Below are 12,892 nucleotides of genomic sequence, written 5' to 3'. Positions count from 1 at the left end.
CACTAAAATTGGCTCAGATCATCTTCAGAAAAAAGTCTTTTATTAGCATATCAGAATGATTTCTGAAGGATCATGTGATGCTGAAGACTGGAATAATGATGCCGAAAAATCAGCTTTGCATTACAGGAATAAATTACAATTAAAATATTTAAAATTGTGACATTTCATAATATTACTGTATAATTACTGTCCTATTACTACCCAAACTTTTGAAAAGTATACTATATTATTTAAATATAATTATATTATGCTGTTTTTAATGTAATTTTACAGTATATTAGTGCATACAAATGAAATTATTCCTCCTCTTGCTGATTTGGTGTAAAAGTATGGTTATTTAAACTAGATTTTTACTGTTTTTAGTTCTTCAATTAAATGTCTTGAATTTGCTTGGCTACGATGGCTGTTCCCTTAAAATGATAGTTCATCTGACTGAAAAATGTCATAGCAAATAAACAAATTCTAAAGGATGCAAAATATAGATTTTTTTATACTAATGGTATGTTACATAATATGTGGATTGTAATATGTGTCTTGTCGAGTCTGATTCCTCTCAAGGTTTTTCTTCTTTTTCACCTAAACACCTTTATTTTTACTTTTCCTGATGCCTTTAGGTTTTGCTCACTAGGGGTTTTTTGAACAGGTGCTTTGAAACAGTATGTGTTGTGAAAAGCTATATAAAAATAAAATTGACTTGACTCAAATATTGCCCCAACCTGCTTTCCTAGATAGCATTTCAGCTATCATATATGCACTAAGGTGACATTATATAATGCTACATGCTGCCTTCCAAGACTTTGTTTGACTTTGAGGTATAGAGGAGTAAAACCTGAAAGAGAGAGAGAAAGTGATGAAAATAACACTGCGCTGTACGCAGATCTGACCATAAGTGTCTGTGCTTTAATGGCTGCTCTCATTCACTGTCCCTTGCATTTTTTATGGCTCATGACACACTGTGAATGTCATCAGTTTTCCTTGTCTTCACTCCTCACAGAAACACACACCCCACGCTTAATGGAAAGACGTGCCGTATAGCACAGTCAAGTGTGTGACTTTTCTTCCCGCTGCTATGGACACGCCACTTTGTCTCTCGTTCCCTTTATTAAAACTGAGCACAATATTACCACCAATTAGCGTTGCTGTGACAACGCAGAGCTCATTTACTCTCCTTTCTTAAGCCTGATGCCAAATTATTTGGCTTTCAAAATGAAATTCTTTCTTCAAGAAAAGTCAACCAAGATAGATATTCTGTATTTAAATTACAATTTTAAAAATATTCTCAACATATTAGTATGTTTTCTGTACAATACCTTTCCAGTGTTTGGGGTTGGTAAGATCGTTTTAATGTTGTCTGCGCAAATGGCTGCATTTAGTTGATATGGTAAATAAGGGTAAAATGGTGAAATATTATTTAAAAAATAGTATGTGAATATATTTTAAAATGCGATTTATTTCTGAAGGAAAGATACATTTTCAGCAGCCATTACGTGCTGTGTAATATTTTTGTGGAAACCATAATATATTATTTCAGGATCTTTAATGAATACAAAATTCTTTAAGATAGATAGATACAGTTGAGGTCAAAACTTTACATGCACCTTGCATAATCTGCAAAATATGTATTATTTTTTTATTTAGTACTGTCTTGAATAAGATATTTCACATTAAAGACACTTACATATAGTCCACAAGAGAAAATAATAGTTGAATTTATAAAAATTACCCCATTCAAAAGTTTTCATACACTTGATTCTTAATACTGTGTTGTTTCTGGAATGATTCACAGCTGTTTTTTGTTTAGTGATAGTTGTTCACGAGTCCCTTATTTGTGCTGAACAGTTAAACTGTCCACTGTTCTTCAGAAAAATCCTTCAGGTCCCACAAATTCTTTGGTTTTACAGTATTTTTGTGTATTTGAACCCTTTCCAACAATGACTGTATGATTTTGAGATCCTTCATTTCACATTGAGGGCAACTCATATGCAACTATTACAGAGGGTTCAAACATTGACTGAAGCCCCAGAAGGAAAAACAATGCAAGAGCCAGGGGTGTAAACTTTTGAACAGAATGAAGATATGTACATTTTTTTTTTTGCCTAAATATCTTTCATTTAGTACTGCCCTTCAAAAGCTACAAAAGATACGTGCATGTTATCCAGAAGACAAAAGTTAAATTTACCCTGATTGTCAAATTCAAAAAGTACCCTCCCTCACTTATAATGCATCGTTTTTCCTTCTGATACATAAGTAAGCATTTGAACCTTCTGTAATAGTTGTATATGAGTCACTCAGTTGTCCTCAGTGTAAAAAGGTCATCTCAAAATCATACAGTCATTGTTGGAAAGGGTTCAAATACACAAAAATGCTGAATAATGAAAGAATTTGTGAGACCTGAATTTTTTTTTGAAGAACAGTGCACAGTTTAACTGTTCAGGACAAACAAGGGACTCGTGAACAACTATCACTAAAAAAAAAACAAAAAAAACAACAACTGTGGATCATTCAGGTACACAGTATTAAGAATCAAGTGTATGTAAACTTTTGAACAGGGTCATTTTTATGAATTCAACTATTATTTTCTTTTGTTGACTATATGTAAACATCTTCTGTGAATTATCTTATTCAGGTCAGTACTAAATAAAAACTACCATGCATTTTGTATGATCCCTGTTATTTTGGTAAAATAATGAACATTTTACAGGTTCTGCAAGGTGTATGTAACGTTTCGTACGTACCTGCTCAACAAGCATACATAGACCCAGAACAAATGTTTGTCGGGAAGCCCAGGAAAGAAACAGGAGCTGTTTGTGTTATTAGAATTAGGTGTACCATCAAAATGATTCTGAAACTAATATTTCAACTTAAAAACGTACATACATTTGCTATAAGGTACTTCAAGAAAGACTTAAAAACCCTACCCTGAGGAATATTTTCTGGACTGAAAGTATGAGAACTTATGCAGATTTGTTGAAGATGCTTTTTAAAATAAATCTGGTTTATTTTTTTCAGGCAATCACAGTATGCATGCAGATTTAATTTTCAACATCACACCTAGAGAAAAAGAGCTAAAGAGAACAAAGATGAAATGAGGGTATTTTTATATGTATGTGTTAAACAATGTGAGTCAGAGACAAGAGGAGAGAGTGAAAGAAATGTGTGAGAGAGAACTGGGCCCTGCAGAGTTTCCACACACACACACACACACACACACACACACACACACACACACACACACACACACACACACACACACACACACACACACACACACACACACACACACACACATACAGCTAAGAGAGAGAGAGATATTGTAAAGTTTTTAGCATTTCTCCATGACAAATCTATCATGAACTGTTGCACTTTTACATAATTTACGCTAATTACAATGATTCTGATATCTTAAATGAAAACTGGTATGTAGTGACTTAAGATATGGGTGCCGCTTAACTTGTACAGACCCCCTACTTCAGAAAGCCTGAATGCTAGAAAATGTCTCATTTGATTTTTCAAAGACACATCAGATAAAATGTCGTTGCCAGAGGCAGGGAAATAGATGTTTCATAAATAAGCGTGAACTGATCTTTCTCTCTCTAACCAAGCAATTTAAGGCAACAGTGTGGGACTAATTGTTTTTACTTTAGAGGCAAAGCACACTAATAAAACTGAAGTACAACACAGCAAATAAAGGTCAAAATCAGGGAGTGTGACAGATACGATATCTTTCATTTTGAAAATAATGTCATGATTAGTCATTCTTTCATTTTAATAACACATGAAAAACATCTTTGCAGAATAAATTTGATTCCTTTGAAATAATTATAACTTTTAAATTGATTTTTGTACATGTTCATGGTGTTATTGTAAATGTGTAATTGGAGCACATTATTCCACAATAAATTGTGTGTGTGTGTGTGTGTGTGTGTGTGTGTGTGTGTGTGTGTAAACATCACACACACATTTCTTTGTGGTTGTCATCAACAACCCCGCTTTCTAGCCTTGAAATGGGTTTGATTTGTCCTAAAGTCAACAAAAAAGAACAATTATGACGAGAGTCAAAGAATTATTTTATTTCATTTTTTTATTCAAAACAAAAAAACAGGGCAACTCTGGTTCACTAATCTCACTGAAGCAGCACACCCTCATAAAAAATGTTTCTATTAAATTTTATTCTGCACCGCAAGAAATGTCAATCTGGTGAACTATTCTGCTTGTTAAGGATGATTCATTAGTTTTCTCAAGACTAAACTTTCACAGTTACAGTGACAGTTCTGTCATCATTTACTCAGCTTCCTTTTGTGGTCAAATTAATTGTTTGGATTTTACATCATCTGGGACACAATGTTAATTTTGTTTTTGTTCACTGAACCATATTATAAAAGCAATATCAAACTCAAAATCATCCCATTGTATTGTCCAAGTCACAGTCATGCATTATGTTAGTATATTTAGAATATAAATATAGTACATTAAATACAGTTAAAGTCAAAGGTTTTTATACACCTTGCAGAATCAAATAAGAGGGATCATACGAAATGCATGCTATTTTTTATTTAGTACCTACCTGAATAAGATATTTCACATAAAAGAAACTTACATGTAGTCCACAAGAGAAAATAATTAATAAAAATGACCCCAATTCAAAAGTTTTCATACACTTGATTGTTAATGCTGCATTGTTACATGAATATTTTTTTTTCTTTAGAAAAATCCCACAAATTCTTTGTCCCTTTCCAACAATGACTATGATTTTGAGATCCATCTTTTCACACTGAGGACAACTGAGGGACTCTGCCACTATTCCAGAAGGTTCAAACACTCACTAATGCTTCAGAAGGAAAAACTATGCATTAAGAGCCGGAGGGTGAAAACTTTTGGAATTTGAAGATCAGGGTATATTTAACTTATGTTGTCTTCTGGAAAACATGTAAGTATCTTCTGTAGCTTCTGAAGGGCAGTACTAAATGATAAACAATATATATTATATTTAAGAAAAATAGGAAAAATGTACACATCTTCATTCTGTTCAAAAGTTTACATCCTTGGCTCTTAATGCATCACATTTTTTTCTAAAGCATCAGTGAACATTTGAACCTTCTGTAATAGTCGCATATGAGTCCTTCAGTTGTCCTAAGTATGAGAAGATGGATCTCAAAATCATACAGTCATTGTTGGAAAGGGTTCAAATACACAAAAATGCTGAAAAATCAAAGGATTTGTTAGACCTAAAGGATTTTTCTGAAGAACAGCAGGCAGTTTAACTGTTCAGGACAAACAAGGGACTCATGAACAACTATCAATAAACAAAAAAAAAACAAAAAAAAAACACAGTATTAAGAATCAAGGGTATGTAAACTTTTGAACAGGGTCATTTTTATAAATTCAACTTTTTTTCTTTTTGGACTATTTGTAAACATCTTATATGTGAAATGTCTTATTCAGGCCAGTACTAAATAAAAAATAACATGCATTTTGTATGATCCCTCTTATTTTAGTAAAATAATTAACATTTTGCAGATATTTCTACACTGAACTATAACAGTATATCAATGATAATAAACCACACTGGTTGTACTGTGCACTATTTTCTCATATGGCCATGAGACACATCATAATGTATTGTGCCTAATGTATTGTGAGATGGATAGAAAAGCTCACTGAACTGAAAAGATTTGTGTCCATCTTTATCTCTAAAGTCACTTTGTTCTGTTTGTTCCATTCGTCCTTTTTCTGATGCACATTTAGCTTTCAGCAGCATTTGTTGCCTTCTCTAATGCATTTAGCTGAGGGCAAGTTACAGTAGAATCCTGCTGAGTGAATTGACTTCACAGTATGTCAGACGCTGCCGCTCAAACGCTCGAGTCTCTCCCACTGATCGCCTGCCTGCTTTGGCCCCTGCTCCCCTCTGCTATGTGGGAGGCTGGACTGTATGTTCTTATGGCCCCAAGGCCAATTCTGCCAGAATATGTATTTCTAAAAACATATCGTCCCCTGTGCACAAGAATAAAAGACACAAATCTTTTCATTTGTTTGAATGTATAGTGGATAAAAGCAGCTTAAAAAAAGAATGAGAGAAATCTCTAATGGATGTTTTGTGAAAGATGGACAATAAATCTAAATCTAAGAGTGTTACATGGTCACCTGAAAAGAGGTCACTTGATATGCTTAGTGGGGCAAAATAAAAAAAATAAAATGTACAAAAGTTAATCAATAAACTTATTGTTAAAAGCTTGATTTTTAACAACAGTACGTAGCAATTTATACTATTGGTATTTGCATTTGATTTCAAATTTATTATACCCTCACCTGATTCCATTGTGCATGTCAAGCATGCAAGATGACCTTAGAGTTATTTATAAATCACAAGCGTTCTGCTTGAGAGCTAATAAAAAAAAAATCTGTTACTTGAATATAAAGACTGCTTTCTGGCTACAAGAAATTGTGCCAGAACAGACGGATGGATTCCAGACCTGCACATCCCACATTTCTGGTAATACTTTTAAAAGCCCTGTTATATTCAGAGAATAATTAGTAACTGTCAATAAATAGTAACTAAAATTAAAACTCAAAGCTAAAAAAATCATGATATATTGTTGTGAACTAATCTTATTCTACATTACATCCAAGTCATGGTTGACATAAAAAGCAGCATGCTGGGCTGATTAATAATACTATTACTAATTCGTCAGTCTTTTAATTAACTTTTCAATTTGGATAGATTTGATTACAAGGCACGGTATTGTCGTGTGACAGTAGATTATCAGACATCAAACACCATAATGATGGATTTGTTTCTTACAAACATGTAGCTTTTCATTTCACAAGATATTAATTGAGTGACTGGAGTGGTGTGGATTACTTGTGGATTATTGTGATGTTTTTTTAGCTGTTTGGACTCTCATTCTGATGGCATCCATTCACTTTAGAGGATCCAGGTGTGCTAAATTTCACCAAATCTGTTCTGGGGCCATATTCACAAAACATCTTAAGGCTAAAAGTAGCTCATAACATGCTGATTTAGGAAAAAAATCTTAAAAATGACAGGCGTGTCAATCCTAAATGTTTGCTATAAGACCAAATCACAAACTATCCTCCCTGCTGAAAAAACAATACATCACAGAAATTCTAATGATTTTCCCTACAAATATCATTACAAACCATCAACTTTGAACCAGTAAAACCATTAAAAATGGGTGCCGGTGTGTTTTGAGACGTTCCATTATAATTTATGATTATCATATGATGTTGCTATAAAGAGCATTATATTGTGTATTTGTTGTAATGCAATGTGTTTTTGCAGTTTGAGGTTAAAAAAACATTATTTTCCTCATACTGTACATTATTGTTGCTCCTTTCTGCCCCGCCTTTCTGAAAAGCTCATTGTTGATGGAAACCAAGGTGTTCTCTGATTGGCCAGCTATCTGCTCCGTTGTGATTGGCCGAATACCTCAAGCGTGTGACTGAAATGTTACACCCCTTACCATATTGTTTCTCGGTGCAACGAGACAGAAACAATAAAACCTATTATAAACAAGGCATTTGTTGCATCCAGTGGGGAGATAACTACTGATTATAATGACTCATACTGTCGCATTTACACGTTGCATTGCATTGCGCCTCGTAAACAACACCATGTCTGCATTTGCAATTGTAGAACGAGAAACAACAAGCACTACTCTACACTGCTCAATACTGGCGTTTGAATAGTCAGTACTGAATTCTTTAAATATGAAAACGTACTTACAGGCCATCAGTCAGAAGTGCAGACTGTCCTTGCAACATTGGAATTGTCCACTTTATAGCCTTAACCCTTTGTGTACAGCTGGCATTGCAAGCTGCTCTCCCAGGTTCAGGAAACAGTCCTCCGTGAAATGATTTCTAGTTGTGTCCTGATTTGGAAGGCCAAACAAAGTACTTTCGCTTTTCGCAATGAAACACACTGCATCTCCACAACAAGGGGGCTTCAACACTGCTACAGCCGCTTTCTTTCCATATGCATACGAGTGGTGTTGTGCTAATCTACTCACCCCGTGACATGGACAAGTGGGGGCTTGTGTGACCGAGCTGTTTTAGGGAGGTGTGAGTCTTAATATTTATAATAAATATCTTTTTGGTTTTGAGACTTTAAGCTTTGCAACTGTACAGATTTATCTATGCGCAAACAGCTTGTAACACTCCAAAGACAAAGGAAAATAAGAAACATCATATGTGACCCTGGACCACAAAACCAGTCATAAGGTTAAATTTTACAAAACTGAGATGTATGCATCATATGAAAGTTCAATAAATAAGCTTTCTATTGATATATGGTTTGTTAGGATAGGACAATATTTGGCCGAGATACATCTTTTAAAGATCTGGAATCTGAGGGTGCAAAAAAATCTAAATACTGAGAAAATCACCTTTAAAGTTCTCCAAATTAAGTTCTTAACAATGCATATTACTAATCAAAAATTACATTTTGATATATTTATAGTAGGAATTTTGCAAAAAATCTTCATGGAACATGATCTTTACTCAATTTCCTAATGATAGTTGGCATAAAAGAAAAATCAATAATTTTGACCCATACAATGTATTTTTGGCTATTGCTACAAATATACCCCAGCGACTTAAGACTGGTTTTGTGGTCCAGGGTCACATATGACCCCTTTAACAAGCCACCAATAAAAGGTGACCAATTACCAGTAGAGACCAACATGCACCATTACATTTACTATTAAAACCAGTGCAATTCCTATTATAACCAGTAAACCATTACAAATTCTGTGATGATTTCTATTTTTTTTTCAGCAAGGCTAAAAGACTGTTGCATAACGTAAACATTTTAGTAACACTCTACATTTTTTTGCACACTTATGTTTTCCCATGCATCTTTTTTGGTTTTGAGGTTATCCCAACTCTAAATTTTCCTTTTGAAAATATTCCTTTTGATTATTGCTTTCATTAACAAGTTAGGCAAGAAGCTGTTCTTGTGTCCAGTTTGGTTTTCTTTTACATTTGCATGACTTATCAGCAACTGTATGATTATTCTTCTCTGTTAATTAAAAGACTGTTTATGTGCATATAATTGTTTACGTGTCTGACAATTAGCTGAACATATACTTGTTTAATTAGTGAGACTTAGACTGCATTTTAAAATCTTTATTTGATTCTGGCAACATTTTTATTTTTAAACCTTTATTTGAATATGGCAACAAAATATCACACGCTACATTATTCCTATGAATAAATCTCTGACAGAAACCCCTCCCCTATCAGCCAATCACTGTGTGCATAGTTATTAAGCATGCTGAAATTTCTTTTAATAACATCATAACTAAATTAACATAACACTAGGTTCTCAATTGCTTCCTAAAATATTTCAGCATTTCTTGATTTTTTCTTCAACTGACCATACAAAAAGCACTGCGGTCAGTTTATCCTCAATGTAAGTGAACCATTTTTTTTAAAATGCAGATATATGTTGTTTTTTGCACTTCTGTTGATACGTTTGTTTGATTTGAATAGCTTTTCATAGTTGACAGAACACTCTCAAAAAGGATGTGTTAATTTTTTACACATTGTTTGTGTTATGTCTATTTTAGCACATTTTGTGTTACTTTGTGTTAAATGTGTGTTAAAAACGAAAAAGAAAAAAGAAAATATCCAACACAGTGTGTCCAACACAATATGTGTTAAATATCAGCCAATCACATTGCTGCCTGCCTCACGACACTTCATGAGCCGTTATTCTTCTGAGACAAGCTGATTTCCTCGTGCTGCAAGTTTTCATCGTCAGGACATAACTTCGATGTTTGAAGGTAAGAAATGTTTGTATTTGCCATTATACGTTTTTAAAATGTCTTTTGTGATCGTTTGGAGACGGTCGAGGGGCATTTGGCACATATATACGTGGTAAAATTGCCTCACAAATGCCGATGCGAGCTGCGCCTGCGTCTGCGGCACATCACGACGGTGGGAGCTTATTTTAACAAGCTTTATAGTTTCTTTTGTCGGATTAATTGTGAACAGAATCGCTTTTAATTAATCATTGACACGTTGTAGTGCTAATGAGAAAATGCATTCGTTCGTCGCGTCTTTCTCTTTGAAAATGAACAGCTTCGTTGTGACATGTATTGTGCAAATTGCCCTAAGACTTACGCTAACATAATCTCTAATGCTAAAGCTTTTCTTGCCTTTTTAGCTATCGCTATTTTACAATATCCGCTATGTGTAGCCTATAAATAACAAAATTATCTTTATTTTACTCTTGCAGCTTTGACGGGAAGACACTCCTGAAGCACTTGTGGCAGTTACTGACATGACAGAGACAAACGAGAGACTTCATCTCACGACCCTCACCATCACTTGTATGCTGATAAAAATATGTAAATAAAACGATTAATGCTTAAGAGGTTGTCAAATACCACATTTTTTACAAACTTTATAAACCATTAACAACTTTTCACTCAAGGAACAATTATATGTTGAAATGACTGAATTGATTGTTTAACTCTCTTTTTTTAACCTTTTTGAGTTTTTATGTAATTGTTAGTAGCAGGTTTAATAAATTGTGTTTAAACTATACATTAGTTTGCAGTGTCTTTATTGCATACAAAAATTTGGTAAAAAATAACACATAATTGACACAAATTGTGTATTTATAACACAATAGTGTGTAGAAAAAATCAACACATTTTCTGTGTTAGCTGGAATAACACACTAGTTGAGTTCAAACTAACACAAAATGTGTTGTCCTTAACTAGACACAAAGGTGTGTTAAGAAACAACACAGGTTGTGTTGTTTTTAACACATACTTTTTAAGAGTGAAGAACAGTGACTGGACACTAACCTTTGCCATCAACAGCAAAAGCTGTGTGAAGGGTTTTCTCTTCCTTAGTAAGAGTTGATAATCCTATTTCTTTTGCAATCCTAACTATGCATGCCATGGTGATATACTTAATTGCATTTTATTATTTGCATCAAGCATGGTATTTGCCCTGCTGTCCGTGACCTTATCAGAATCAAAGCGTTTAATGTTTTTTATAGATGTTATTTAAAATGTTTTCTGCGCTCTACCAATTACGAAGGATTACGAAGGATTATATCTGTGCAAGCTGATGGACAGAGATCTATTGGAAACTTGCTGCATACGCAGTCGTCAAGATAATTGGCAGCTGTAACTGAACAATAACACAAAGCCATTTATATGAAATCTGCTGATTGGTTTTTTACAGATATCTGTTATTGAGTTACATTTTCAGATGGATTTTAAGAGGGATTCTTAAAAGATGAAAGTAGAAAGTCGGAGATGGCAAGTGGTCGCAATTTTGATGATGTATCATTTTCTTTTTGTTTGTCCACCAAAGCCACTCTGGATGATTAAACCGAGCAAACAAAAAGCAAACAGACAGAGTGTTAGTTTAAATGGTTGTCATTCATAGGGAGGAGTGCGTGTGGAGGCTGTTTTACCTGTCGCGTTCTATTCTAAGTGCCCAATGTTGTGGCGGCGTGCAGACACTTTAATAACAGTCTGATGTTTGAAGAAAATGGATATTTAAAGACCTTTCTAAAGGACAGAAGAGAATTCAATTTAAATGGTTTAGCATGACAGAACCGCAGTCAGTGCATATGGATACATGACAATGCATTGATATAGATGAAAATTAGAAAACTGAGAGCATCTCTTGTGTAATCAAACGTAAATAAGCTGTTTTTTTTTTCTGTGCCCGTTATTTTCTCTGACACCGTTTTTTACCAAGTAAGATGGCATTCTAAGCCACATAATCATGGCCATGACAGTCAAATAAACAAGCTGAGATGCAAAATTAGACCTTTTATGTGATAAAAATATGGCTGTCTAGACAGACATGGAAATTTAAAGGGACAGTTTACTCAAAAATGAAAATTGTCATCAGTTCCAATGTCATATGACTTTCTATCTTCTGTGAATGCAAGGCATATTTTGTCATTTGTCATATATATATATATATATATATATATATATATACAACTAGTCAAATGCTTTTAATGCATTTTAAAGAAGTCTCTTCTGCTCACTAAGCCTGCATTTATTTGAACAAAAGCAGTAAAATGTGAAATATTTTTACTATTTAAAATTAGTTTTCTATTTGAATATATTTTAAAATGTAATTTATTCCTGTGATTTAAAGCTAAATTTTCAGCATTGTTACTCCAGTCTTTAGTGTCACATGATCCTTCAGAAATTATTCTAATATTCTTGCTCTTCAAGAAACATTTATTATTATAATTATTAATATTTAAAAAATATTTTTAGGATTCTTTGATGAATAGAAAGATCCAGCATTTATCTGACATAAAAAGCTTTTGTAACATTTATACACTATATCATTCAAAAGCTTGAAATTAGTATAATTTTTTTGGGAAATTATAGAAATTAATACTTTATCAAGGATGCTTTAAATTGATGAAAGTGATGATAAAGACATACATATAATACTGTTACAAAAGATTTCTATTTCAGATAAATGCTGTTCTTCTGAACTTTCTATTCATCAAAGAAACCTGAAGAAAAATATACTCAGCTGTTTTCAACATAAAGATAATATTAAATGTTTTTTGAACAGCAAATCAGAATATTAAAATCATTTCCGAAGGATCATGTGACTGGAGTAATGATGATAATCACAGGAATAAATTACATTTGGAAATATATTAAAACAGAAAACAGTTGTTTTAAATAGTATATCTATTTAAAAAATGTACTGTTTTTGCTGTACTTTAGATTAAATAAATGCAGGCTTGGTGAGCAGAAGAGACTTATTTAAAAAAAAAACATTAAAAATCTTACTGTTCAAAAACTTTTGACTGGAAGTGTATATATATATATATATATATATATTGGGTAGATTACTTTTGTAATCTGAA

This window comes from Garra rufa, chromosome 5 (genome assembly GCF_049309525.1).
Source record: "Garra rufa chromosome 5, GarRuf1.0, whole genome shotgun sequence".
Classification (NCBI taxonomy): domain Eukaryota; kingdom Metazoa; phylum Chordata; class Actinopteri; order Cypriniformes; family Cyprinidae; genus Garra; species Garra rufa.
Note: the sequence above shows the minus strand (reverse complement) of the source record.